This window comes from Antechinus flavipes, chromosome 3 (genome assembly GCF_016432865.1).
Source record: "Antechinus flavipes isolate AdamAnt ecotype Samford, QLD, Australia chromosome 3, AdamAnt_v2, whole genome shotgun sequence".
Lineage (NCBI taxonomy): Eukaryota > Metazoa > Chordata > Mammalia > Dasyuromorphia > Dasyuridae > Antechinus > Antechinus flavipes.
In genome coordinates this window covers 146541570-146567633 of record NC_067400.1, presented here as the reverse complement: position 1 = coordinate 146567633, position 26064 = coordinate 146541570, and the positions used below count along the sequence as shown (strand labels likewise).

At 32.0% G+C, this 26064-nt stretch overlaps 1 protein-coding gene across 1 annotated transcript in view; it reads right to left on the bottom strand.

Annotated features, from left to right (window-relative positions):
• Positions 1-26064, bottom strand: part of GPC6 (glypican 6) — a 1241410-nt gene that overhangs the window by 922380 nt on the left and 292966 nt on the right. The window lies entirely within an intron of this gene.

Here is a 26064-nt window from a genome sequence, read left to right as displayed (position 1 = left end):
TAGTATTTAACAATACCAATAAAATAACTTGCAGTATCCTAGCACCCACTACTGGGTATCTCATGTCTCCAGCTAGTATTGTATGTAAATCTTTAAATATAACAACACTCAAATTAAAGGTTACTATGTACAGGTATTAGCCTGTGGGTCTTGTATAATCCAAAGAATGGAAGGGGTAAGAAAATTCATCGAAAACCAAAAGAAAGTAAAGGGAAAAGAAATTCTGCTACTGAGAAAATTGCCTAATATTGCTGCTGGGCTACCAACTACTATTCTTCAGAATTCATGGGGAAGAGGTAAAGGAAAAAGAAGGAACTTTTTCTAGGAACCACTTTAAAGGGGACTTTAAAACTTATGTTTTTAAATAGCAAAGATAAAAGTGCAATAAATTATCATCCATCTTTAATATGGGGAAGATATTAGAGTAAAATAAATTTATCTAGAAGATTATACAAAACTGGGAAGTAATAAATATGGTAATTTTGAGAAAACTATTAAAACCATTTGATTTTTTTTTTCTGGAATCAAGGGACTAACTGATTTGATTAGGAGGAGTCAATATTGGAAATTCAGTAATGCTTTCTATATTGTTATACATGGATTTCACACACACACACATATATATGAATGTGTATTAGGATGTGTGTATGGTACAAGAATACAAAGAATCATATTTATACAAACTACATATGGACCTGCCTTGTACAAGGCCTAAGATTGGGCCTGTCTATAATCAGTATTAGCTTTCAGACTTTCCATATATGTTGTTTTCCTTTTTAAAATAATTAAGATGTACACAATGGCCAAGTCCTTCACAATCTCTCTAAGATACATCTCCTTTTAATTCTTAAGGCCAGGAATTTGATTCATGTCCTCTTTATCTTACCTACAATGTGATATTTCCTCTTCAATCTTTTCTCTATACAGAAACTAAATTAATATTTCTAGAGAACAATTCTGGCTTCATTCTCTACTCACTTTGCTCCTATGGTTCCCTTTTTTCTTAAGATAATATTAAAATTCCTTTTTTTTTTTTTTGTCTTTTAAAACCCTTTCTCATCTGATTAATGTCTGCCTTTTCAAACTTACCACATGTAACTCTCCTTCACACATCCTACTTTCATGCCAAATACCCGACCTGTGTTACCTATATATGAAATTCTATCTCTTACCCTTATGATTTTGCATAGATTGTCCCTCAAATCTGGAAAGTACTAGCTATTTACTTCCTCCCTTTTCTGCAAGCTCAGATCAAGTGCCACTTCCTAAATCCAATCTATCTTGATCCATATTCCCCAGTTACTAATGATTTCCCTCTAAATTACTTTGTAATGATTGTGCATGCATAAATTATATCATATTGCTTTTTCTCTTAGAGGAGGGGGAATTAGGAAGAGAAATTGAAAAAAAAGAAATTCAAAATCTTACAAAAATTAACTATACATGAAATAAAAAAAATGAAATAGCATTGAGAAAAATAAAAATGCTTTGCATTTGATTTAATTTTTAAAATATTTTAAAAAGTAAAATCTAAATTTGCCTTTCTAAGTTGTTTCCCCAAATAAAATATAAGCTCCTTGAAGGCAAAGTGTTTAATTTGTTGTCTTTGTATCCCTAAAAGCTAATCTAATGCAGGAGACTTAATATATATTTTAAAAACAAAAATTAATTGAAAAAATTGATGATTCAATATTTTGTGATAATCTTAACTATTTTAATTCCAGTGTTTCATTTGCCAATATAATAGGATATATTGTAACTTTAAACCACACAGCAAAATAAAGTTTGGATATGTATAAGACTACTTTGACTATAAAATTCAGTTAACAGTGAAACTTACAGCTAGAGAAGTTATAGAAGAAATATCCCGGGAATAATTTTAAAATAGAAAATAACTTGTTCTTTGCTTTTTGGTGTTAAACCACTTAGAGACAAAAAGAAGTAGGGAGGGAAGATGAATTTCTTGAGATCCCCTGCAGTGTTATGAGGAAGCAAATGTTGCCTTACCCTCACAAGAATTCCACCAATACATATGAACATTTTAAAAAATGTCTTCAAAAAATGTGCATTTCTCTACTTGTTCATCATTTGACTTAAAACATTATTACTGATTTCCTTAAAGAAACTTATATTGAAATAGGGATATTTGCTAATAAACTTTTAGAATAAGGTAGAAATCATATGAATTTAGCCAACTCTCATGAATTAAATGCACATAACACAGGATTATAAATGAGAAGTTGTTTTTTTTTTCTCCATAGTTCCCAATCTCCAATTATAGAAATGCAACCACTTTCCTCAGATTTTGTTCATAGTTCTATGAAGTTTCTTTTAGCAAACTTGCAATTTTACCAAAGTGGAATGCAGCATTGGTATACTAAATCTGGAAGAATGGTGATTTCATCAGTACTGTTTGGGTGGTGATATCACTGGTTAAAGCAGGACAAAAGAAGAAACAATCTGCAAAGTTGCTGAAACTATAGACCCATTTATTTGGCCAGGAGTGAAAAAAGTCCTGACCTCCAAATGATCAGGTAAATAATAAGCTTCAGGATACTCTTTCCAAACCACAATAGCCTATATCTTGGCATACTAATTCTCTCTCTAATGTTACACAATAAAACCAGAACATGATTTTTATTAGATCATTTTTGCCATCTTTTATAAATCCCTCCCAAACTGCCAGATAATGAGTGCCCAGTTAAACAGACCTGGGGCCAGACCTGCAAGAAGATTTTTATTGACATTTAAGATTACTTTAAAGATTCAGGAACATACTCAAACCCATAGTCACTACAGGTTTGAGTTATAGCTTGACAGGAATAGGTGGCAAATTGCTACATTAAGGAAACTTTAGAAAATGTTGGGTATTCCCTTAGAAAATCAATCATTAATTTTTATCCATATCTCATTCTGGTGCTCAGTCACTTAACATTTCCATAATGATCTTAATTTTTTTCTCCCATTCCTTTTACATCTATCAATAGAATTTTGATGGGTTTACATATTAAATATATTTTCTCATCAGATCAGATCATTAATCATATGATATTAGTCATCTCATTATGTCCAGGGGATTCAATTGTCATCTTCATTTGATGAATCCTAGATCTATTTATCCAGCTTTAGAATCTCTCCTAAGATCTAGTACTATAGCAACTAACTATTGGACATTTCCAAATGGTTGTCATGGAGACATCACAAACTTAAGGTATCTAAAACAAAATTTATTCTCTTTTCTCCAAAATCTCTCTTCTTCTGAACTTCACTAATACTATGAAAGATACTATCATCTTTCCAATTCCCTGGATTTGTAATTTCAATCTAGGAGCAAACATAAAAATAGTCATACTCTTAAGGCCTTTCATAACTTATTCTTTCCTATCTTTCTATTCTTCTTGTGCTTTATGTCCCTCTAGGAAGTCTACAAACTAGTGACACTGGCCTAATTTCTCTTCCTCCCACATAATATTCCACTTTCTGATTCCATATTTTTTTTGTATTGCCTGTCTCAAATGCAGTGATTGCTCTTTCTCTTCCCCTTTCAATTTTCGAATTCTTGACTCTCTTTAAAATTGAGCTCAAGAATAACTTTTCCTAGAAAGCTTTTCTGGGTCTCCACAGCTATAGGTGCTTTGCCCTTTAAGAGTACCTTCCTTTAACTCCGTTCTTATCTGATAAAGACAGGATTATACAAAATTTTTAAGCTTTCAAAGGTATAAGCAGAGGGTGACTTTTTAGTAAAACAGTTTAAGTCAGAGCTTAAAAGCATGGACTGTTTTCTTGGTCCTGTTCTTACTCTTTCTCCCCAAGGTCTTTGATCCCAAAGTTGGTCAAATGGTCTTTTGTTGCTGGTTTTTCCTTTGTGCTAGGGCAGCATTTCCTTAAATTCTCAATTCTGGTGAAGGCTTAGGATTATGTGGTCTTATACAACATTGGCATATGTGGATTCACATCTGAGCAGTAGCAGATTTAAAGCTCTGCCTTGCCCTGTGATTTGTGCTTCAGTCTGAGTATTTGCCTAGGAATTGCGTACCTACAAGTTCCCCATATGCCCATTAGGACTACAGAGTGAGGGGTCCTACTAGCTCTGAATCCTTCAGTGGTACTTTGACTGTTCCCCTTGTCCTTGAGGTTCCATTTTAGGCTGTAAATTATGAACCTCTTGGGGGATGTTTAGGGCAGAAGGATGGCATGCCAGTTGGAACTCTCACTTAAGTTGGGTTCATTCCCAACTTGTTCCTACCCCTATATTTTGTGAAGCTCACTGTGAATTGGTATTTAAGGAAGTATTCTGAGGGATTCTAGAGACCAAAAAGACAAGGAATTTCAAAGAGAAAGCAAAACCTTAGCAGTGGAGCTTAGGTGACGGGGCTTGCTAACTTTATATCTTCAAAACTGAAGCTAGTCCAGGCATTAAGGAAAACATTAGCTTATCATAGGAACATTCTTTTGTTGCCTGAACCTATTAGAAATGGGGCTTTGTTTTGTGATGCTTTGATTGAGGTGGAGCTAGGTCTGATTGTGTTTTTCTTTTTTCTTTCTTTCTTTCTTTCTTTTCTTTTCTTTTTTTTGCAAATACTTTAGTCTCTAATACCTTTATTTTTCTTTTTTTCATTTTGCTTCTACCACTTCTCTCCCATTCTCCTTTTACTTTCCCTTCAAAGAGATCTCATCTTTGGGGGGAAACAAACACTGAAAAAACCTTGGCTTAATATAGCAATTGTTGTCAAAGTGTCTCTCCCATATTTATGTCTTTGTCAAAAAGTGTATCTAAGAACCTGTTTAGATGCATTCATTTTATGTAATAAAGTTTATTAATCAGTCTTCCCCCTCAAAAAAGGAAACAAGTTTATTTAAATTGCCTCCCATCATTAGTATATAAATTTCTTGGATATAGCGAAGATTTTGCTTTTTCTTTTTACTCCCAGACATTAATACAACCTGTGCCATATTGTTGGATCCTTCAGTTTTACCTCACTCTTTATAATTCAGTGGAACATAGCATGCCAATATTGCCCCTAGAGTTTTCTTGGCAAAGCTATTAGAGTGGTTTACCATTTCCTGCTGCACTGCATTTAAGGCAGAGGTTAAGTGATTTGCCCAGAGTTATACAGTTTATAAAGTATCTGAGGCCAGATTTGAATTCAGGTTTTTTTAACTCCATGTTCAGTGCTTTATCCATTGGGCCATCTAAAAGAATCTGTCACACATAGTGAGTGCTAAATAAGTGTCTCTTAAACAACTGATTGATTTGAAAGCAACTACATCATTAGGAGTGTTGCTTTTGCTGCCCAGCCTAAGGACATGTTCAAAGACTATGTTTAACTCAAAACTATCTCAGCCTTCTTGGAAACACATGTCCACAATGCAGGAACCCAGTGAAGAAGTTTGATTGTTGTAAAGTAATTCTCAACTCCAAAAAAAGATAATAAGTTGAAATCAAAATGCTATTCCTGATTGATCACTTGCATTACAGTCTATATTTGAAATTATTTGTTTGTTTGAGTAAGCCAACCTACTTTTGTCTGTTATAGAAAGAATGACAATGATCTTAGATTTGGGGGAGCTAATTTCTAATTTAAAGTTTACTTAAACAGTTCTGTGATCTTAGCTTGATTCTTTACTTTCTCTGGACTTTAGGTTTTCCAATTGTAAAAATTAAAAAAAAAAAAAAAGAAGGTGCTATATTTAGGCATTTGTTATATAATGTTTAAGAACCAGCTCTCCAGAAAAAAAATGGGTGGCATATAGGTTGAGGAAGAACCACCCCATTGTCAATACTTATGAGTGCTGGACACGAATTATACAATAGATCTAGATAGATAGATGGGTGGATCATCAGATTTTCTTAACTCCATGTTCAGTGCTTTATCCACTGAGCCATCTAGAATGCATTCATTTTATGTAATAAAGTTTATTAGTTTGGATAGATAGATATAATACATATTATTGTATTATATGATTACATAATTATTATATTATATATTACAAATTATTATTACTTGTATTATATTATATATTATTATTATATAATACAAATTATATGATATAAATAGATGGATAGATATAAATATAGATATGTAGTGGAAATAGGGCATAAAGAATAACCCTTTTCAACCATATTTCTTCATCTATAAAATGAGAATTGGAGTAGATGGGATATGAAATCAATTAAGAACCTAACGTTTACATGTCAGGACCTAAAGCTCTAGATCTTAGATACTCTGAGAACTAGGAGGAGGCCCAGTACATTGGATATGGAGGATTTATACAGAGAGAAGAACAAGAAGGGGGCAGCTAGATGGCATAATACCAGGCCTGGAGTTAGAAAAACTCACCATCCTGAATTCAAATCTGATCTTAAACATTTGCTAGTTGTGAGACCTAGGAAAATCAATTGATAATATTCACCTCAGTTTCCTCATCTGTAAGATGAGCTAGAGAAAGAAATGGCAAGAAAATCACAAATTGGGTCATAAAGAGTCTAAAATGGCTGAACAACAAAAGAATGAATTACACAAAACCAAAAAAAAAAAAAAATGAGGGACTGGGCTATAATCATCAACAATAGAAAATATTACCCATATTGTTAAGATCACCAATCGACTGATGCATTGGGGTGTATGTATGTGTTTGTACAATTCAATATTCTATCACTTTTTGGTCCCCTTTTAGTAAATTTTGAAATAGCAGATATCAAAAAAAAAAAATCTTTGGAGGAACCAGGCAATAAGAAATGATGCAATTTCTTTCACTAAAAGGGCAAAAGGTCAGTGTGGTTGTGGTCAGACCACAAACTGAAGTACCCAAGGCTATTTACCATCAACACAATCCCATGATGCAACTTAACCACAAACCAGCATCTCATTTACAAAAATTGCTTAATGAGGGTATTTATGCAAAGTCAATGTAAAAGAGAGACCACAATTGTAAAAGCTAACTAGTGAAAGCAAGTCAGGCAGACTGATTGCATTGCAAAGAGAAGATGTTAGATTCTTTGTAGTAGTCAATAACATTAGATACTCAGAAAAAGGAAAAGAGAGGAAAAGCCAAGGTGTGGGGCAAAGGCGAAGGTATGAAGAGAATAAAGAAGGCTTATTGATTTGCTGATTTTCAAATTTGTTTTTCTTATTTTCTTGGTTCACATTTCACATGTTAGTTATTGATTACATATAATATTGACTCAATTTAAGAGGATCTGGAAGTCTCATATATGGTAACTTAAAGAAATAACTTTCAGAAAAGGACAGCAAATTTGGAGAAGTCAAATTCTCCAAAGTTATCAACCAACCCAACTCAACTACATTTGTTGAAAACTTATTATGTGTTAAGGCATTTGGCCCTGGTTCAATCATTTGCTAAAGTAACTCTGTGACCTTCTTATTTAATTTATTTGAGCCTTAGTTTCTTCATCTGTATAAGCAAAGAGGTTGAATTTTTCAGATCCTTTCTTGCTCTAATCATCTATGTATAAAAACTGCCTTTTCCAAAGTTAAGAGCCTTCAAAAAAATTTCTATTTCGCCAATTAGGCAAATACCTAAGCACCTTATGAGCTATTCTGTGATTAGGACAGATAACTTTTTTTAATATTTCAAATGGAAAATAGAAAGAATTGGAATTGCTATGCTATGTGTGGGAGTAGTGAGTCAGGTTGTTAATAAAGACCAAAGAACAAAATTGCCATTAGCTATAAACAGAATAGTACCTAGGGTAGGTACTCAGTTTTATTCCTGAAACAATCAAGGTGATAACATTTACATTCATGTTTCTGAAATAAGGTTTTTTAAAAGCACGCTTATGTTGACTTTAATTATTAATTTTTCTTCACATCTAAGATCAGACCATAATTGTATTCATGCTCTGTTATAAAGTAACATCATATGACTGATGTTTATGACTGAGGTTCCCCATCAAGACTGTCAGTGATGTTCACCTATTTAAAATTCAATGTACATTTTGTCTGTGTTGTGTGTGTATGCTTGTGTGAGGGAAAGGGTGGATAGTGGGAGGGGAGCAGCTCTGAATGCAATATGCTTATTTTGTGTTATGTCTCAAGCCCGGCAAATCCCTAGATATTATATTAAGTTGCAGACAATGATTGATGGCCTTTTTTTTCAACTAAGGATTCAAATGGAGAAGCTAAGAAACTCAAGGGAATTATCTCTCCTCTTCTTTTTCCTTGGCAGGACTTTGTTCTTTTATTGAATACCTCAACAAGATTCAATAATACTCAGGAATACCTGAATGGAGAATTACGTAGTTCCTTATCTGTGTCTTTCCCTTCATCCTCTATCTTCTCCTGTAGCACTATCACAGAGATTGAAATAATTGCATTTTAGAAATGAAAGAGACCTTAGAGATATTCTAGTCCAATGCCCTCATTTTATAGAAGCTGAAACCATAGAGCCACTAAACTGCTTGCCTATATATGTGTTAAGGAAACTATGAACATTTACAGCTCATTAAATTCAATTCTGCTAAGTTTATGTGCATCTGATACTCCCATTCCCTTTATCCCCATCCCTCTGTGACAACAAACATGTCCACATAAGCCCAAACTCAATAGGGTTCTTTATTTTTTAAAAAGGGCTTTTCATAATTCTTTTCATGGTTCATTTTCTATTGAAACTTCATAAATGTATTGTCTCTATACTCTAAAGATAGTTCTAATTACTGAGCTGGGCCATGGAAGTATACTTAGAGAACTTAAATCTGTTCCGGGCAACAAATACACTTACAATTCAGGTGCCTTGCTCTGGGAAACTACAGATGCTTCAGATTTATACGTCCACAGCAACTTCAACTTTTCCTGAGTGACATTCTTCCTAAATAACTTGTTTTTCCTTTATTCAAAATGGCATCTTCATGGATATACTTGACTGCCCCAGCATTAAGTGCCAGATACTGGCAAACATTAATTTGGTGACCTTCTACAACTCATCTAACCAGTATGTCTTTGACCACAGATGCTGACTTACATCTTTCTCCTTCTGTGGTCTGGATTGCATAAATCAAACCAATTGCCTTTTACAAAATCAGCTACAAAGAGTGTTCAATTTAAAGTTTATTATAGCTGTAATCTCACACCTGTCTTCACTTGTTCCAAACTAGCAAATTTTACAATGGTGCTTGGTCCTCCCGTACATACAGTGCAAAGAAATACAATAAAACAATCGACAAGGTGATTGTTTTAAACCCTGACAATAGTAGTTCACTATCCCCACTAAATTATAGGAAAAAGTAGAAAATTTACTAGTGCATTTGGGACATGCTATTCATAACCCAATAACTGTAAAACAGCTTTCTACCAATACAGCACGCACTGAGTGACTGGTTAGCTGAGTGTTATTAATTGAAGGGTCAGAGTTAACTGCCTGTAAACTATTTAAAAAATAAACCCAATTATATTTCTGGTCTTTGCAATATTACAAGTTTTGATCCAGTCTCCATTAGTTAGAGAAAACAATGACCATATACAAGAAAAGAAGATTTAATAATTGGTGTCAAGGTATATTATATTCAATAGATGTGTAGTCCTTGACATTTTGGTATCTGTCCTATATAAAAGTCCCTAAATACTTCTTTTGTAGTTCATTAAACAATTCATCCATCTATTCACTGGGAATAGAAAGACTGTGAAAGTCCCTCCCCTCAAAAAATATATATTCTATCTGGGCAGCCAACATGTGCATACATAAGTAGATATGAAATATATGAAAGCTAGTTAATGAAGTAAGGAACTAGGATTTGTGTAAGTGGAAAAAGCTTCATGTTAAAGGTAATATTTTTGTTGCATCTTGAGTGAGATTGAGAAATCTATGTGATAAAGGGAAAGAAACACTGCATTCCAGAATTGAGGGATCACTAGAGTAAAGGTTAAATGATAAAAGCTTGATTATTATGTATAAAGACCTAGACAAAGATTAGCATTTCTCTAACAGGAAAAAGTGGTATTCAGTAAATCCTAGCTAACCTAAGTATTTCTGACTTTATTTACTATTAATTTGTTTGAAGAATTTCATAAATTTCACTTTCAAAATTCAACAATTGAGGGTCTTGTCCTTGGATGGCAAAGACTATAAGATCTGGATTCAAGAACACCTGAGTTCAAATATCATCTTTTAAAAATACATTGGATAAGAAATGTTTCTGTGACTAGAAGCAAGGCTGAGTCTTGCTTTTCTGAGTCTGTTCTGCCAACTATAAAATGTGGGTAATAACAGCATTTAATTCATCAGCTGGCATCAGTAAGGAATAACAAATTATCTGTGAAACACTTTGTAAACTTAAAGCACATTATGCTAGCCATATATATGATAATGATTTTTTTTTTATTCTTTCTACTGTTACTTTTATCTCCTTCAATATAAACCAAACTGCTCTAACCTATTTACTCAAGAAATCTTTCTATATTCTGGTGACCATTTTCTTTTCTGTGCAAGGCTGATCTACCTTAACTAGCCAAAAATCTTGCCTTTTCTTTTTTCAAGTTTCTGATGAACTAAAACCATTTTAAATTTTAATCTTTTACCTTCCATACATATGTGTGTGATTGTTCTCACAGTACCAAAGCTATTGGGTTATTTTGAAAGGAAGTAGAGAGCTGTCTCATTTATTCAACATTTCTACTCATTTATAATAAACAGAAAAGGTACAAATATGATTAAGTCAAAATATGGATTTCACATTTAGATTCATGCAAAAAAGGGTGATACATAAAATGGGGCAGAAGGGGAAAAAAATCATTTGGTGTATAAAAGTAAGAAGGGATACTGGAAGTAGCGGATTCAATAAGAAAGGTTTAAAGGACCCAAGAAAAAGACACAGGAAATATGAAAAAGGAAGAAAATAAGATACAAAACTGACAAAATAATAATATTACCATTATTAGTTCAGGGATCCTTAATTTTTTTTCCACGTACAAAATCTTTTTACCCAAGCATTTTTATGTGACTCCAGGTATATGAAATAAGCATGCAACTCAAAGATTTATTTGATAATAAATCACAATTTTGCAACCCCCACATTCAATGATGAGACTCCATTTTGAGGCAGAGACACAAATTTTAAGAAGCTGGGCATCAGATCACATTATAATCTATTAAATTATGTTTCATTAAGTTTTAGGTACTACTTTATGTGAAAGACATTGATGCACTACATTATGTGCAAAAGAGGATGATCAAGATGGAAAAAAGTGTGGAAACTATTACCCATGTCAGAAACATATACCAGGGAAGAAATAAATACACCAGATTCAGAAGAATTAGGTAATTGCAGAAAAAAAATTGGGCTGGAAATATCTAAGCAGAGAAATCATGTGTGTCCCTGAGAATAAATTCTATCAAACCTTCTTTGAATTCCACAAGTACAGGATATGATCTTTGTTGACTTAAACATATATTAACCTCTCCTTACTTTCTAACTAAGAAAGAATAGGTATCAAACATAAGAAATGAATTTTCTCACAGCTAGAATTGTTTAAACATTAGACAGGCTGTTTTATAATATATTGAAATCTATTACTAAAGTTACTTAAAGGGCTACTCACCAGCAATCTTTAGAAGAAGGAGAAAATAATTACTAACCTTACTTTCAACTCAAAAATTCCATGAATTCTCCTTTAATACATTATGGATTTAAAAATTATCTTTTGGTACTCTGCCAGAATGCTAGGCCTGAGGTTTATGGCATGTAAACTACCTTAGATTTGATGTTGGAGATCACCCTCTAGATTTCTAGTGATAAAACCTTCGCAACCTTATAATAAATATCACCCTGTAGAAGATGCTAATAACAGATAAGCCTAAGTATTAGGATACTTTTTCATTTTTCTTCAATTTAGCCATTATAGATGTTGCCAAGAAAAAATAGCACCTAGTAATACCAAGGAATAATTTTTAACCAATAGCCCTAAGGTTGCCTGTATTGGTAATTATTCTTTCTACTTCTATCAAGCAACCTCTCTCTCATTAATTCTCATATTCACATGGTAGAGCTAATTTTTTAACATTTAGAATAAAATGTGTGCACATAATCATAGGTTTAACATATTAAAAATTTAAAGCTAGTAAGAATCCTATTTTCAAATAGTTAGCTAATTGTGTTCTTCAACAAAGTAAGAGATTGTATACAGAAAACAGTCTTGGAGTAGCAAACAAAGCTCAGTATTATTTCAAGGGAATGTTAACCTTGATCCTTTTAATAGCTAAGTAGATTAGTATCAAAACTCTTTATCCATCTTATTCTGATCATTAAGTCTCCTATGGGATTGAAAAGACTCTTTGTTAGTTTTTAGTAGAAACCATCTTTCTAAAGTTATTTTTGATCCTCAAGTACTTTGCGGTAGATAAAGAAAACTAATACTGTTTTAAATAGGCTGATAATTAACTAATAATTATTTTAATTATCCACAAAGTTCTTTCTTTCATATTGACCCTAGCCTCAATTTTCCTAAAAATATTAAAAAAAATAAAAGTCACTGAGGGACTGAACCTATATGAAATAAACAAGAAGGGTGATTATAAACAATATTTCAAGAATTCTTTTCCCTACAAACATTAAGGATTCCTTCTTTTTAAAAAAAACAATATTCAGATTCAGTCTTACTTTTCAGGTACAAACTATTAAGATAATTGATTTCTCATATCATAATCTGTGAAGAGCATCTTTAGCTTTTTCTTTGGGATCTTATTAGTAATAGTTTGCTTGACTTAAGGAAAATAAACTCTATGGTTATGTTTCATTGTAGTGTCATTTCATTGTCTTGCTAGATACATAGTGTAATTTTCAGATTTGGAAGCAAGTTTTCCCTTAGGAATCATAGTAAATTCTCCTTTTGTCCCTTCTCTTCTCAAATCAATTTTGCTTTTTGATGATATGCCTTGCCATAAGAGAGAGAAATATATGTATAAGAAATAGTGGACTCTATCCAGAAATTATAAAGACAAGTTTTGTAGGATATTTTTTTCCTAAATGAATCCTAGCAAAAGCATAAATCTCTAGTTGAAACAAAAACTAGGTCTGAAATGTGTCTATTTAGAGGGTTCTAGATTATTTTAAAAAACAAACTTTTTTTTTTTGCTACATACACATGTTTCATTTTAGTTAGAATTTACAGAATTATACTGCTTTGACCTTCAGAATCAATAAATAAAATCATAGGATTGAGATAGAAAATGTGATATAATGCATTATGATATAAGTTTAGCTCAGGTAATAAATTATTCACAATTTGTGCAAAGAAAAAAAGTCAGAAATGTTCAACTTGAAAAGCTTGGTCTGTACTGGCTCCCTACTCTCTTGTTTTTCAGACTATATCACACATATCTTGGCTTCATTACATTAATTAAGACTGAATTTCTAAAGTAATCAGTACTGGAAAACACTGAGTATCTCTGAAAGCTACAACTTGTTTGTTATGCTGTAAAAGGAATGACAAGCAGGGAAGAAGCTAACACCAAATTCTCATGTTGGGATTAAGGTGAGGTTAATAAAAAACCTTATGGGTGTAGGCAATGAAGAAAGAGGGAATATTCAGAGAAGGTATCTTCCTTTCACTGAGGTTTTTAAGTGAAAATTTTGCCACCTCTTTTTCCTCAAGCAACCTTTCATTAATGCTATAATATGAAACATACCATCAGGGAGGACTATGGAAATTCTCTCATCTTAAACAAAGTGGCTCCTGCCATGATATTTCTATTTTATTATCACAGAGCCCAATTTCTTAAATTATGGTTCATGATCCTATATGGGATCTCATAAATGAATGTGGGGATTGCAAAATTATGTTTTATTAGGAGTAAATGTTTGATTTGTATACTTATTTTATATACTTATGTACTCATTGTTACATAAAAATTTCTTGGATGAAATGGAATCATGAGTGGAAGAAGATTAAGAAGCCCTGTTCTAGTGAAAAAGCATGGAGAGATTTTCTTTAATTGCTAAAAAATAATCTCTAAGGTGAAGATCAGCATGAACAATTCCTGAAGGTATAAAGATTTCTGAAGCTTTAGGGTATCATAAGATGAATATGTGAGTAGCAAGTGTAAAGCAAAGACAGAAATTTATAAAAAATGAAGGAATCATTGTCTACAAATTTGGAATTACCTGAGAGCAAGCATTAAATCAAATAGCTGAAATAACATCATGCCAAAAAGAAAATGACAAATGTAAAGATTTATGTTTTTTGAGACATCTCCAAGCTGTTTCTTAATTTTTTTTTCAGAGAGGTAACTGAACATGAAAACAAAAGTTATTGCTCCATACTACATTATTTCCTTAATCAAAAGGTCCACTGTACTGATAGAAAGACTGTTTTACAAAAGATAGTTCTCAAAATGTCATTCATCCCTTCTATACATCTGAGTAATTTTCCTAGTGATGCTTCCAACACCGCCACCCTACAAGCCATCCTCTACAACCGAATTGGTGACATCGGCTTTATATTCCCAATAGCATGACTGATAATCAACAGCAACTCCTGAGACATCCAACACATCTTCATAACAAACGCTGACACCATGGCACTGTAGAGGCTTTAATTCTTTCTTATAACATTTCACAAAAGGAAGATATAGAGACTATCCAATCCGCACTCCTTTTTAAAGTATTACCTATTAAAATATACCAGTTAACATAGTATCGTCCCCCTCATAGAGTTGATAATGGATCTTTTAAAACTTTTTTGCTAGGATTTGCATGTAAGGAGACACAGTCATTGTAAGTGATAGTGGATGGGCCAGCTTTTGCATTGTGGAATACTCAAAGAGATTCTTCAGTAGTTAAATAGATAAAATAGAATAGGATACTGCCAAATCTCTCTGATTTTCATGGTAAAATAGAAGGTAGGAAGTTTTGAAAAACCACAGTGACAAATGAAAGAGAAAGAAATTCTAAAATGTAATAAATGGCATATATAATATATATGTAGATAAATAGATAGATATATCCTGAGCTCTGAATTATCTGATAAAGTGTTTTGCTTCTGTAAATATCTCTAAGGAATATTTTTCTCCAACAAAAAAGCATAGTTGTACTCAATGAGATAATATCAGAGTATTTAGTACAAAAGAACAAAGTACCTTGGATTTCTTTCATATCCTGCTAGAGATATTGGCTTGCATCATTTGGAATCTACTTTTATAAATTCAAGAGTAGATAGCAAATTTGATCTTTCCTTCTAATTCTAAAATGGAAATGTTCCTTTCAAACTTTTCACTTTTTACTCCACAGTGTTCCTCATAAGGAAGTTTAATGCAAAATACAGTTTCCCTTGTTAATTACTTTGCCTTTTGAAGTATAAAATTATCATTAATACAAATTAATATATTATTACAATATTCATTTTTGTGAGAAAAAAAAGAAAATGTTTGGATTTTTAAAAGTCACCCCATTAAGTCTATAGAGACATGATAATTCCCTATGCTTGATCAAAATCATTTTGAAACCAATTTATCATTTTGGCTGATATTATTTTCTGGAATAAGAGGCTGAATAAATTAATAAGCTGTTATTTTTAGTAGTGTAGTAGTAACTTATAGTAGTTCCTTTAATCCTAAACTACTTAAGTTTAAATGTGGAAGTACTCTAAGATTATCATTTTGAAATTGTTAGTGCTTATGCTTCTTAACTACACTCAAAATATAGTATTTGATTCAAGCTCTATTAAGGAGATGCTTTGCAAAATTTTAGTTTGTGATATTAATATTTATACCATTCTCTTTATCACTTTAATTGTCTTGTTAGTAGTACTTCAATGAGTCATTTGCAATGTCCGCCATCTCTATTGGAGAATGTTCTTTTCTGTTATATATCAGAGTAGAGATGCTGAAGGAATTCAAATGCAAGAGCACCTACCTACTTCTTGGCAGACCCTGGCCACTTCAAAAGCTTTTGGATCAGCCACTAGCACTTTCAGTATTTAGTAACCATGTGTGGCTACAAAGACCTAATAAAAAAAATCTAAAAATTTCAGAGAAATCTCAGTACAATGTGCTACTTATTCTTGACCTGTGGAGAAGTATAACATAAAGAACAACATAGCAGCCCATATCAACAAATTTAACAAAAACAACCACCCCATCTGCTACTGCCATATGGGGGGAAACTTTGGTATTTATGTAAAGCATGAGACTAGTCTCCATCTATTTCTATCAGAATAAGAATTACTCTTCTTCTATCAAAGTCTGATTAGAATATGAATTTTGTTAACTACTCAGTCATCCATCCAAATAACAAAGACTTCAGCCTAAATTCCAAGTGGTATTTTTAGCCTTGATAGATGGAATAATTCTATCTTTAAGCTTTAATTGTATCATTGTTATACAGGTCATTCTATGAACTAGTTTGTTGTAGTTATAAAACACTTAGAAAAACAACTTAAATTGATATTTTTTTTTCTGTTCCATACTGCATCCTTTTATCCCCACCAAATCTAGCTGTCTTAAAAAAAAAATTTTTTTTTGGAGATTTGTTAAAATAAAAGAAAGATGGATAAATGTGGAACCTCATAAAAATTTAATTTCCACAAGGATCTAAGTGCCATACATGGTAGTTGATCTTTCATTCATTTAGTTAGTCCAGAAGTAGGCACCAATTCTATTTACATCATCACAGAAATATATTAATCACTCTAGGTGTCCTTACATAAAATATCTCCTGAAGTTGGAATATGATGGGAATGAATAAAAGACAAAGATATATGTCAAAAATAAACAAATAATGAAGTAAACAATTTTATGGAGTTTTATAGGAATTAACTGATATGCATTTCATTTACCATCTTCAGCTGAAATTACAACCACTGCAACACAAAGAAAATGTATTTATCATTTATTATAATTATTAACACCATTGTATTCAGTTGTTTCAGGACCATGGCCAGCAGCATGGTTATAACTCTTCATCTCTTTCTTGAGATCTAGTGACAAAAAATGTATAGATGAATAATGAATTTTTTTTTCAGCAGAAGTAAGATGTTTAATGCTTTATTCACCAAACATTTATTGTGAAGTTCAGATACATTAAAAGCAATAAACACTAAATCTGGAGTCACAAGAAATGGGTTCAAATTCCATATCAGCCACTTAATTCTTGTGTAATTTTGTTCAAATCGTTACACTGGAAAATATGAAAGTTGGACTAGATGATCTATAAAATACCTTTCAGTTTTAAATCTAATTAGTCTATGATAATCTATATTGATGAATTTTCCTGATTTGACCCAATACTTCATTTTTTAAATTACAATTTCAATTTTTCCCCTGTGTGTATTATCTTATTCTCAGTAAGAATGAAAGGGGGAAAATACACTAAGTCCAGATAACACTTCAAAACTTTAAGATTTTAAGTGGAGGATGGGAGAGGGAAGATATTGGAAAAGCTTTTTGATTTGTTTAGACTTGTGATTTCATCAGGGTTTTTTGTGTATAAATTTTCATCTACAAATGCAGATCAGCAACTTATCTGAAACTTTTATTCTTAAGAAGCTGCTTAAAAGCTATAATCAGTTAAGTAACTTACAATCACAATTTAAGCTTATGGTTGAGATGGAGTATTTCTATCTGAGTATTTCTAATCCAAAAACTGGTTTTGTTACTGAGTATATCACACTGACTCTCAAAAATCACAGAAAATAAATTCATAATTTTATGATATTTTGCCCATAATTACATTTTCTGATTTAACAGAATTTATGTTTGCCCATTTCAAAGATTTACTTTTTTGCCTAATCATACAATTTTATATATGTGTATATGTATGTGTGTTTGTGTATATATATATATATATGTGTATATATATATATAATCTAAAGATGGGGAAATTGAGATCAAGATTAGTGAAATATATTGCTCTAGGCTAGCAATTGGCAGAGTAGGGACTTGAACTCAAAACTCTCAATGAAATTCAGTGTTCTATCATCTTAGTGACTACTAAGATCATAAAGATTGATCATCTGTACTTTATAAAGTATTTGAGATACCATTGTTCACACCATAGGTGTATATTTCTAGACAGCATTGTATACTAGAAAGAAATGTGTCCTTGTAGCCAGGAATACCTGCATTTAATGCACCACTTACATTTGTTAGCAATGTCCTATATATCTCTTAACTGCTCAGGACTCTCTGCAGCTCTCTAAGTTGAAGAGAAAAAACTGACCAGCATTAGTAGAGGGAATTTCCACCTCTGGTGCTCCCTATATCACTAAAATCAAAAGTTGGAATCTTATCCTAAATTTGTTTTACTAATGAATTAATTACTTGATTTTATCACAAGACTTTTAAAATCACTTAATAATTATCTGGTTCCTTTTTCTGCCTTTTGTCCCTTTCCAAGCTCCACAATTGTAATACCATTCAGAGAGCTTAGATTTTATTCATTTATAGAACCTGACAAACAATTTCCAATTTGGATTTCAAGGAAGTCAGTCCACTGGAAACAACTCATTTAAGGTGTTTAATAGTCTATTGGTGGCCAAGGAAAATAGATCTTTGTTGTGTTGATTTGACTGAATTATGTTGTCTTGAACCACCAATAATTAAATTTTTATATGAATTTTATTTTATGCATTTTTCTCATTGAAAGTGAGAAACAAAGCACTACAGAATACTAGCGAGGAAAGGGATCTCTCCCTTCATGTTCTAGTCATTTAAGAATAAATATTTTACTTCAAAATAAATCTTTTTGCTTATTTAAAGCTTTAAATATATAGCTAGAGCTTTTTAAAAAATATTTTTATAATTTCTCATTGCTCTTGTATAGGTGAATGGGGGTGAAGAGAAGATTATTAGGAAGCAAGAGCAAACTTATGGAAGAGAGGATAAACCAAAGAGAGATTAGACACTTTGCCAAGGGGAAAATGATTATAAGTGTCAAAATCTTGTGGTGAAAAGCATTGGATAAAATTAATGAGTTTTCTGTTTTCAAGTTTCTAAATTATGTGCATTTTATTATTTAAGTAAAAACTGTCAAACTTTTATGTGTTTCAAGTACTCCTTCAACATAAATCAAACTGGCAATGCACATAGTCTGATGTTAATAGAAAAAGGGGGAAAAACATCAATACTTTTTCTAAAGCTGGGATGGCATGTTATTTTAGACAGGAGGAAGCAGCATCTCTGGCACACTTAGCACACAGTTTTGTTCTGGTGCCTCACTTATAGTCACATGGAGCTGCTTTAGCCCCACTAGAGCTATAATATCTACCTCGTGAGTATGAATATGTGAGTATATATATATGTATGCACCTGTGAACATGTATACACCGAAAGAGATACATACATTTATATGTATGAATGTGTGTTGTGCTTGTCTGTCTATATTCCAAATAAATAGTAGAAAATTCCTTTCCACCAGGAAGAAAGTTGAACGTTTTAAAGATAATAATTAGAAAACAAACAAAAAAAAAACCTTAAAGTACAATAAAAATACAAAAACAAAAATAATTCATAACATATGCATGAACATATATGTGTATATATATGTATATATATACATATATATATATATACACATTTATATGCATATACATAAATACACACATACACATAAATGAACACAGTAATTTTGGAAAAATTTGAACTTAAACTTTTTGATGACTCACAGAGTAGGTGGGAATAACCACCAGTCCTTTTCCATTGACTTAATTGTATATTAGGTATGTGCTGAAAACAACTGAGAGGGTGGAGGTGGGAAGTTATTCTAATACTTAATCCAAGGTTAATTTGTAATTACTTGATTTTCAGACCTGGCAAGATACTTAGTTCTTTCTAGAATCTGATCCTTAAATTTATATCTAGTTTTGAGTTTCCCCAGGTTAGCTCTTCTAGACTCAAATAAGCACCCAAAACTCATTTTACTAATAGTCACATAGTCTTGATGTTGGCTACTGTTTTTGACTTGAATTCTTTTGAATCGGAGTTATAGTGGAGATGCAAAGGTATTGCATGTAGAACTGCATCTGAATTTTGGTTACGTTTTAAAGACTTTTTAATTATATGATCATGGGCAGGGCATTTAATGTCTCTGTGTCTTCGATTCTTCATCAGTAAAATGGAAGTAATAATACTTATATTGCTTGAACTTCACAGTACTCTTATAATGATCAAATGAAATAATGTATATGAAATGTTATGTAAACTATCATGGGTTGAAGTTATCATTTTCCTCTAACACTTTCTAATCCTTTTAACTTCAAAATTTTGTTCAAAGGAATACTTGCAGAGCTTAGATGAATTGTAGAGCTGAGTGAAAGTTTCTGAATTCATTAACGGATCATGTCTTCTCTACTTTAGGTATCATTTCCATCATTGTACTCATTGCCTCCCTCCCTTTTTTGTTAGTGATTCATTACAAAGGATCTCTCAATAAGTATTTGGCAGAATCAAATCTTTCAGGACCAAGAAATGATGTGATGTAATGTAAACAATCCTTGGCTAAAAGCCAATTTTTTTTACTTGTGTGTCTACAAGATAAGAGCTGTGTGACATTGGACAGAATGTTTCAACTGTCAGAGTTCTCTCTCTCTCTCTTTTTTTTAATAAAATGAGGTGCTAATGCCTATCCATTATCATCTTATATCATACAGCTGTTAAAGATCAAATAAGTCAATATATTCAAAAGCTTTTTAGAATATTAAAAAAGCTATACAAGGTATGATGAAAGACAGGGAAATTTTAAGTATATTGAAGCTGATATAAAGTTTTATTTAAGTTTATTAAAGCATTAATTATACTGAAAGTTTTGGAATACTCTGTATAAATATAAGCTACAATTTGCATGTAGATGAAGTTGGATTTGTGATTTTTTTTTATCTGAGTAAAGAACATGTGGTAAGTAACTTCCCTGGGAATGCTACTCAGCACTTTCTCACCAACTTTTCTTCTGAGTTTCCTGGGGTAGTAAGAAATGTATGACTTAACTAGGATAATAAAATCAGGACATGTTAAAGTAGGATTTGAATCCTGAATCTGGGACCATCTGTCTCTATTCACTCTCTCATATTGTCTCTCTAGTTGATACAAATATTAAATATATATTTAAAAAAACAACATTTCTGCCATGGAAAAAGAAGCCATTCTCTTGAGAATTTTTTCAATAATTGATATAAGATATGGGTTAGTCCAGAGTAGATCTAACATATATTTAACAATATATGTTTATATATTTTTGCTCAATGAATTATTTATCAACGAAATAAATAAAACCTTGTCTTGGTATGGATCATAAAACCAAAAAACTGAATACTATAATGGATCTTTGAAACATGACCCAAAGACTTTACTTTATAAATGAGGAAACTGAAGGGTTATATTTTAGTATCCTTGTGAATGACATTTTAGAAAGGACAGTGATAATCTTGAGATTGTTAGAGAAAAATATCAAGGAAAATGAAGAATACTAAATCCAAGTTACGTGATTTTTTTGGAAATAATTGGAAATAATTTAAAAAGAGAAGACCAGTGGGGTAAAGGGCAATTGCTCAGGTCTTCAAAGGAATGAATCTAGAAAGAGAGATTAGATTAGTGTATTTAATTCAATAAGGGATTACCAAAAGCACTGGGTTAAAGCTTTAAATAAACAAAGTGGTTATCAGGGGAGGAAAACAAAAACACCAAACTTCCTCATACTTAAAGCTATATATAAGTGGAATAAGGAAAGCTAAGTGGCACAATAGATAGAATGGCAAGTCTGAAGGTAGGAAAATTATTGTTCCTGAGTTCAAATTTGTCCTCAGACTGTCTGACCTTGGGAATGTCACTTAATCCCTTTTGCCTCACTTCTCTCACCTATAAAATAAGAGATGATGACAAACCATTTCATTATATTCACTAATAAAACTCCAAATGCAGTCACCAACAGTTGGGCACAATCAAAAATCATAATGAATTAATGAACATAAGCAAGATAGCCTGTCTCAAGAGACAGTGAATTAATCTCAGAGACAGAGATTGCATGACTTGCTATCAAGAACATATTGTGAATTCATTTTTAGGTATGAATTATATTTGAGGCCTATTGATATCCCTTGAAATAAACATAATAATAACAATAATAAAATAAATTGTGGTTTGAGAAACATTAAACACAAAGATAGCAGTCAAATGAACTTCTAGAAGGGGCATGATCTGAGCATTGCATCTAATTAGCTATCAAACCCAGGACAAATCTGTAACCTATTGAACTGAGTCACTATAATATGTGACTCTTCAACTAGATTCACAGTGTTAAACTTGTAAGGGACCTTGGAAGTCTTTTATCCAACTCTCTAATTTTACAAATGATAAAACTGAGCCACAGAGAAATTAAATTGTTTCTCTAAGGTTAAATATGTAATGAAAGAGCTAGAACACATACCTAGATTTCTGCATACTTAAGCCCAAGTTTTGTTCTGAATTGGGATTCTTTTTCTTCAAAATAATGTTATCAATGGTAATAATTTTAAAACTCAAAGAAGTTTAAAAAAAAGAAAAGAAAAATCATACCCAGAATTATATAGAATGACGAAATAAGTTTTCTTTTTCTTCCTCTTCCCAAATCCTGAAGCTATCCCAACCTCATTGGGTGGCTGAAACATTTTCTGGCATATTTCATTATTCTTTTTAATGCATTGCTGGGCAACAAGCCCAAGACCATTGGAGAGCAAAATGAGTACCATATTAAACATTGCAGTAGCATGTATCGCTCCATATAGCTGTATAGCCACATATTATATTCATACTTGTTACAAGCTGTTCAAAATTTTTAGGAAACACCTAGGAAGACTCTCAAAGCCAAGGAGATACAGGGAGAGTCACACCTTTAAAAATACATCAGCCACAGAAGGCAAGGTGAAATAGAAATGATGACTGTAAAAATAATGTTTAATTAGCAAATGACATGGTCCATGGGTGCATTCAAGCACCTACCCACTTAAAGTAGGTAAGGTTTGCAGGTGTTAAAAGGCTAGAAATAGAAGTACTATTGAAGCACTAAGAGACCATCTCATTTAGACATAGCAACACTGTACATTTGCTAAGCTTTACTAATTATTCTTGTCTTCTGGAATCAAGTGAATTCTACAAAACACCGTAGTTCATGGCATTGCTTTATCTTTCTCTGGAGCTGTGTCATGTACTTTTTTTAATATCAGTTTTAGTAATGACATACAGCTTACAAGAATTCACAGAAGAGATACCCTCATTGAATTCTATAACTTGTTACCTACAGTCAGATATCCGATTCCTTGCAAATGGTTTATAAGAAGAAAATTCTTTTTAAAGATATAAATATAATTGTGGATATAAACATGTAGGTGCACCTGCATGTATGTAAGTCATGTATCTATCATCTATTTACATATACATACATTTTATATATATATATATATATATATATATATATATATATATATATATATACATACATACACACACACACATACATACATACATCTAGGAGCTCTTTGTATTTTGGTGCAAATACTACCATTTCATAGGGGAAAGAACCACACCTTTAATACATACATTCATACATACAGACACATACACATGTATATATAAAATGAATCACATTCATATAATCATAGAACAGAATTATGAATATGCATTGTGTTTTAAAATTGAAAGGAATATCAAAAAAATCTGGCTCAACTTCCCAATTTTAAAGATGAAGAAATGAGACCTAGAGATTTACTTAAGATTACTGGGTATCCTTGTAGAATAGGTTAGAGTAAAATCTATGGTAGCTATATTCTTACCATTATAGCATGCTGATTTTTATTTATGCTTTCATTATAAGAAGATCAACCAATAAAAGCATATCTTTCTACTATGAAGTACTTTTTACTCTAAAATCAGGCTTTTGTTATCTTCTCTTTTTTATGGTCCAGAAAAACCCAATTACTATCTATCTCTCATTATCTACTCTGCATATAATCAAAAAGATGATTTGTATCTTAGATGAAAAAGAAAAAGATATCTAAAAATTCCATGAAATGAAGCTAAATTTTTTTTAAAATCTAATTTCTCCAAATTTCACATAAGAGAATATATACTGTTTCTCAGAAACCCTTATCTGAAACTAGTTATTAACTTCAAAGAAGTCTAATGATTTATGATAGAAAGTCTTACAATAATGCCAGTATGCATTATACTAATCACATATCACAAAAGTGCAACTCAGATTAAGATGAAAACTCATTTGAGAAAAGTGAAACATATATGTCATCAAGTCGAACAAGATGGACTACCTGATTCTGGATTGGACAATGCTATAATCTTACATAATCACAAATAATGTTTTAACTGTGTATTGATAGTTGTTGGTATTTCTGCTATTATAATCCACTTCCAATGGCTGCAACCTAAGTATTTCATGGATCTTGAAAATAAAATCTGGAGTTCTCCCAGTTGGCTTGGCATGTCATCATCATTCATCAACAGCTTTTCCACTGAAGCCTGGTAAAAGCTTTATGCTGGGCTATCACTGTTGACTGAAGATCTGATACCCATGACCACAGACTAGAGAACAAGGGAATTAAGATGTCAAACATGTCTTGTAAGGAGTAATGCTCTTTCCTTCCCATTAGGAATCTTACTTTAATAAGCATCAGTATTAGTTCACTGCAGAAATTGCTTAGGGATATATCTGAAATACAAAATGTAGAGTAACATTTTCTTCCTCTTGATTATTTCTAAAAGAATTTTGAATTTCCTAGTTATACATAACAAAGGATAACCATAGAGTATAATCTTTTAAAAAACAAACTGAAATGATTTTACTGTCTGTATGTTTATTTATATATATGCATGCATACACATATATACATATACACATTTCACTTTCTCAGTTTCAAGCATTCATGTAATTTTACTAAAAACCACATTTTCACTTTTGGTTGGCAATTGTGCACATTCATGGCTACATGCATTACAAGAAAAAAAGTGAGAGAGAGAGAAGAATAATATATGCAAGTGTACATGTACAAAAAGGATTATGTATTCAAAAAAACTGTTCAAGAATCTGCTTCAAAAAGTACTCAAGTAACTTTTCAAGTGAGGCCATCCCACTCCCTCTCTGGGTTCAGTGAGACTACTTCCTGTTCACTAAGGTCCTGAGAGTAAGTCATGGCCCAGGTAGGAGTCCTGAGCTCAGACCAAAGAGCTAAGATTCACCACAAAACATGTTTTTTTTTTTGTTTTTGTTTTTTTGTTTTTTAATTATTAGAGAACACTTCAACCGTGATTCCCAAAAGAAGATTAGAGATGACAAAATGTCCCTTCCTAATTTTTTTTTTAACTTGAGGTATCTTCTGATATCATTGACCCTATTGCTCTCCCTCCCCTTTCAACAGCCTTGCCTTTCTTCTCCCCCATACTTTGTGCATTATTTCATGGTTACTATTTTAGAAAAAGTACATAATATCTGAATTAATGTTTTCTTATAAAGAATTGTATGCAGAAAAATGTATTTTCAACACTTTCAATCAAGAAATTCAAATTTTTGGTGGTTGCAGTAACATAATCCCCTATTTCCAATAAATATATATCAATATTCATATTTTTTATTTTCACGGTTTTCTAGCAACATTATTCCTGTGAAAGCCGAGGATTGACTATATATATGAAGATGTATCCATACTGTCTGTGTATGAATACACACACAAATGCATGAGTATAATACATAATATACACCTGTATATATCTATATATATATATATGTAGACATATACATATACATATGTAAATTGTATCCATATAAAACATATACACACATACTATATACACACAGACACTTAAGAAGATATACCCATAATCAGATTATTACAATAATCCAGGAGTTAAATGATGAAGCTATTTACTAGATTGGTTGACAGTGTCAGAGTAGAGAAGAGATTATAATACAAAGATGCTGCAAAGGTGAAACTGACAAGCCTTGGCAACAAATTAGATACAGAAGATGAAAGATTGTTAAGAGAACAAATGATTCCTAGGTTGTGTGCTTGAGGGAGAGGGAAGATGGCGTGGTCCTTCCCAGTATTAAGGAAAACATGAAGGAATAAGGTTTAGGGGGAA